A 6,000-nucleotide genomic window follows, 5' to 3' on the forward strand; every position below is an offset into this window, starting at 1 on the left:
CTGCCAAGTAAAAAGTCCAACTATCTGGAAGCCACTGTGCTGGACAAGCTGCATGTGAGTGCTTGGGGGGACAGGTTCAGCGGAGCTCCCAAGAAAGCCAGCATCCACTCCCACCCATGCGAGTGAGCTACTGTAGATGCCCAGCCCAGTGGAGCTTTCAGATGCCTGCAGCCCCGGGTGACATCTGACCAAAACTGTACGTGAGACCCCCTGACCAAGAGCTGCCTTCCCAAATTCCTAACACCCCAGATCATGCGGAAAATTAAAGGTTATAGTTTTATAAACCACTAAATTTTCAGGGTTTTTGTTATACAGCAATAATACTCAGAACATATTTTTTTTAAATGAACGTATGTTTTTTAAAAGGAGAAATCTGGAGGAGCAACTTGATATTAACTCACTGATTTAATCAAAACAGGAAATTATGATTCACCAGAAAGCTTAAGATTTAAAAATAAACATTCCCTTTGACAAAATAGGAGGCAAGGCGTAGGTAAGTTATCCCAGATCCAAGTTATAAAGTGAAGAAGTAGAAGCTGGTCTCCAGCAGTCCTGCACTATAAGAAATGTATATAAATGTGTGTGTGTGTGTATATATCACCCGGACTCCTGGTTCTGCACAAAGGAGTAAATAAAGAGTAAATAAGTCAGAAAATATAAATGATCTTTAAAAACATTATTCCTATTTTATACATATATTTTTAATTTCTTTAAAGAATTTTGGCTGCTTATATTAAAATAATAACAAAAGAGAGTTCCAGTTCAAGATTGCCATGAGGGAAGATCCTGAACACACCTTTTCCCACGAACACACAAAATCTGCAGCTACATATGGAACAATTTCCTCTGGAAAAAAGCTAAAAACTAGCTGAGCGACTCCTACACATCCAGCAAATGAGAAAAAAAACCCACACTGAAGGGGGGAGGAGAAGCTGAGACATAATCTCGCTATAAACCCCACCCCTGGCATGGCAGCCCACAATCAAGAGGGAACTCCAAACCTGGAGCTCCTCCCTGAGGAGAGAAGGGTTTGAACCCCACACTGGGCACCTCAACATTTAAGGCCTGCACCTGAGAGATAAGCCCCAAAAACATCTAGCTTTGAAAATCAATGGGGCTCACATCCACAAAACCCACAAGGCTAAAGCAAAATGAGAAATAGCTCTGAAAGGGCTCTTACCCCCAATTCACTCACCCCAGAGATCAGCACAGAGGCAGCCAAATGAGAGGCTCCCAGACTTTACGTAAAAGAGGCTTATTGGCTTATCTTAAAGCACTGGACTGAGGGGCAGGCATCTAATTTGACACATATCTAGGGGCCTTCTGGGGGTACTCTCCAGGGACAGAACTTACAGTCCATCTTTGCTCTCTCCCTCTGCCTGGCTCCGGCTAACACACAGAAGCTTGTACCTCCTCTGGTACTCTGATTTTTGCAGCTGCCGCACACAGGACAACGCTAGACTGCCTGGCTCTTGTGGCCAGTGGGGCTTATGCTCAAGGACCCTACAGCAGTATGAACAGTGGAGTAAGAATTATTAACTGGCAACTGCTCCCAGGGCACAGCAAGAGGCAACAGTTTGAGGAGCCTAGGCTTTCTGCGAAAGAGCCCTGTTAGCTGATCTTCATAGCTGTGACCTGAGAGGCAGATTTCTAATTAAAAACCCGGGTAAGGGCACACTGTAGTCCTCTCCAGTGACCTCAGAGGGCGAGCACTATCTTCACACTCTCCCTCTGCCATGCTCTACAGCACCAGGGTCAACCAGAGAGGAGCTTGTACACCTGTCTGGTGCCCCAGGTTTTGTGGGTGCTGTTGAGGGCATGCCCCTTGATTACTTTGCTCTGGTGCCCCATAGGGCTTGCATTCCTGTGTCCCATGGGACTGTAAAAGATAGACAGCTCTTGGCTGGCTACCAGTCCTGGGGCACTGCACAGACAGCAGACTGAAACTCACCCCCAGTCTTTCTGCAAAAGAGGCCTATTTGCTTGTCCTGGAAAACGGACCTGAGGGGCAGGATTCTGGTTTGGCACACATCTAGGGGACTCCTGAGGTGCACTCTAGGGTGGAGGCCAGTGGATGCCATGGTTCTGCTATCCCTCTGCCTGGCTCCAGGCCACTGATAGCTCCTGAAAAGGAACTTGTACACTCATCTGACATCCCAGTTTCTATGACTGCCACACACAGGATACCTCTAGAACAGTGGCTTTGATGGCCAGTGGCCAGTAGTCCCACAGAACTGTATATATTTTCACATACTTTAAAGCTGCTGCCTGAAGGTCTGGCTTCCAATCAGCCTGAATCTAGGTCTTAACCAAGATCCTCCCCTTTGGGAAACTGACAGGCCTTGGCATACCTTCAACTACTAAGAGCTGCTGAAAATAAAATAGGAAACTTGGAGAATCACAAGCGTTTGAGAGATAACAAAGAACTAGGGCAGGGTTGAAAAGGTTTTCTCCTACAGGAGGTCATTCCTTCAAGACTGGGAGAAGTGGCTGTTTTATCTAATGCAAAGGCAACCTACCAAATGGGAGAAAATATTTGCACATCATATATCTGACAAGGGGCTAATATCCAAAACATATAAAGAACTCATACATCTCACCAACAAAAAAACTAACAACCCAGTTTAAAAATGGGTAAAAGATCTGAACAGACCTGTTTCCAAAGAAGATATACAGATGGTCAACAGACACATGAAAAGATGTTCAACATCACTAATTATTAGGGAAATGCAAATCAAAACTACAATGAGATAATCACCTCACACCCATCAGAATGGCTATAATTGACAAGACAGGAAATAGCAAGTGTTGGAGAGGATGTGGAGAAAAGAGAACTCTCATACACTGCTGGTGGGAGTACAAACTGGTGCAGCCACTATGGAAAACAGTATTGAGATTCCTCAAAAAGTTAAGAAGAGAAATACCACAAAATCTGCCTATTCCACAGCTGGACATTTATCCAAAGAACATGAAAACACAAATGTGTAAAGATACGTGCACCCCTATGTTCATTGCAGCCTTATTCACATAGCCAAGACTTGGAAGCAACCTAGGTGCCCATCAAGGGACAAATGGATAAAGAAGATGTGGTATATATGCACAATGGAATACTACTCAGCCATAAAAAAGAATGCAATCTTGCCATTTATGACAACATGGATGGACCTTGAGGGTCCCTTGAGGGTATTATGCTAAGCGAAATAAGTCAGAGGGAGAAAGTCAAATATCATATGACCTCATTCATAAATAGAAGATAAAAACAACAACAAACACACACATAGAGATAGACATTGGATTGGTGGTTCCCAGAGGGGAAGGGGGAGGGAGGAGGGTGAAAGAACTAGGCGAATGTGTGTGATGATGGATTGTAATTAGTCTTTGGATGGTTAACATGATGTGACCTACACAGAAATTGAAATATAATGATGTACACCTGAAATTTATAGAATGTTATAAACCAATGTTACCACAATAAAAAAAAAATACAGAACAATGACAAAAGTAACCGCAAAAAAAGAAAAAAAGAATTATATAGAAAGGCTAGAAAGGCTGGCCTTTTTTCCCTTACTATTTCTTTCTACAAAAAACTCAGGATGAAAATTAAAGATTTGGAACATAACGAATTGCTTGCCCATTCAGCTTATGAATAAATACCATGTCTAACTTTATTCTACTAAGTTGTTAACATAAAAGTGATTTCTACATCCCTGAGAAGGTGATTAAACTGAAGGACAATGACCACAATAATAAAGACTTTTCTGATTTTTCTATAAATAAATAAATAAAAATATACCATAATAAATAACTTAAAATGTTAGTGAAGTAAAATACATTTAGCATAGACTCTGATATTCTAAAGATGCATATAGTCATCTCTAGGGCAAACACACACACATGCACACACACACACACACAAACGGACAAAGCTAAAAAGTCAAGAGAAGAGACAGAGTGGGTTACTAAAAAATACTTAATTTGCCTCAAAATATTTGATTTGCCCAAGAAAATGGAGGAAAGGAGAGGTGGAAAAAGGAAACAAAGAGCAAATGATGCTAACAGAAATAAAACAATGGTATGATAGACATCAATCTAGATATATCAATAATTAAAGTAGCTGTAATAGAAGTAAACATCATAATTAAAAGACAGCTATTTTCAGGCCAGATATAAAATCAAGTCCCAAATATATGTTGTTTACAATAAATGATGTTAAACATAAAGACAAACAGATAACATTTTTAAATGGAAAAAATATATCATGCAAGCATTAAACATAAGAAAGCTGAGACTTCTTGTGCTTAAGTAGACATCAAGATGAAGAATCTTATCAGCTATATAGAGGGTCATTTCACAATGACAAAACGATCAATGAATCAAGAAGATATAAGAAATTAAAATGTTTATTCGCCTAATAATAAGGGTCCCAAATACATACAGCAAAAATTGAGAGAACTAAAGGAAATATAAACACCACAAAAATCATAGTTGTAAATGTTGAAACCTCTCTATCGTAACTGGTAAAACAAGTAGGAAAAAAATCAAAAAGAATATGGAAGATTTAAACGGCACTGTCACTGAACTTGATCCCGTTGATATTTACGGGACACTACATTCATCAAAGCAGAATACATTCTTCTCAATTGCATGTGCAACATTCCACAAAGTAGACCATATGCTGAACCACAAAACAAGTTTCAGTAAATTTAAAAGATTTAAATCATAGAGTATATTCTCTGACCACTACAGCATTAAATTAGAAATCAATAATAATAAAATATCTAGAAAATCCTCCCAATCGTATGGAAATTAAACTACACACTTCTAAATAACCCATAGTTCAAAGAATAAGTCACAAGGAAAATTGGAAAATATTTTGAACTGAAAGATAATGAAAACACGTGTTGAAGTTTGTGGGAAGCAACTAAAGCAGCCCTTTATTTCAATTTAGTTCTTTAGTTCAAAAGAAATTCAGTTTTTAATTAAATACCTTCACACAAAGTAAACTCTGGGCAAAAATGGTTTCATTGATAAAGTTATCAACAATTCAAAAAAAAAATAATACAATCCCTGCATATTTTTTCAAAAAATAAGAGAAGAGAATATGCCCAAGTAATTTCATGAAGTCAGTATTACTATGTCTCTAAAACCAAAGAAATCACAAGAAATCTACAGATCAACATCCTTCATGAAAGTAGAGACAAAATTTTAGCAAACTGAATCCAACAATATATAAAAATGCATACATCATGACAAAGTGTGGTTTTTAAAATTAATGTGCATTGCAAAAATCTAAATTTTCTCCCCAACACAGCACCATACAGTACTCCCAAGTAAAGATTCAAATGTGTTTTGTCTACCTGTAATTTCCACAGATATTAAGGAAACATAGTATGGAGATGTGTGTTTGCAGGTGTCTGTGTATACAGTAGATCTTCATTATTCGTGGAGTCCATATTTGCAAATACACCTAGATGCTAAAATTTATTCATAACCCAAAATCAATACTCTGTGTATTTTTGTGGTCATTCACAAACACACTCCAAGTAGTGAAAAATGCGAGTCACCCAGCATGCAGCTTAGTTCCCAGCTGAGGGTCAACAAGGTGTCATTATGCTTCTTGTTTCAGTCCTCATACTGCAACAGGCATCCTTTTCATGGTATATTTAGGGGCACATTTTTCAGTTTCATGGTTTTTGTTGGTGATTTTGCTGTTTAAAATGGCCTCAAGTGTAGTGCTAAAGTGCTATCTAGTGTTCCTAAGCACAAGAGGCTGGGATGTACCTTATGGAGAAAACACATGGGTTATATAAGCTTTGTTCAAGAATGAGTTATACTGATGTTGATCATGAGTTCAGTGTTAAGAAATCAACAATATATATTAAGTAAGCTGTCTTTAAACAGAAACATACAAAAAACAAAGCAATATGTTGATCAGTTAATGAAAATACTGTGACCAGAAGCTTACAGGAAACCTAACCTTATATTTCTCCTAGGAGTGAT

The sequence above is a fragment of the Equus przewalskii genome, chromosome 1 (genome assembly GCF_037783145.1).
Source record: "Equus przewalskii isolate Varuska chromosome 1, EquPr2, whole genome shotgun sequence".
NCBI lineage: Eukaryota > Metazoa > Chordata > Mammalia > Perissodactyla > Equidae > Equus > Equus przewalskii.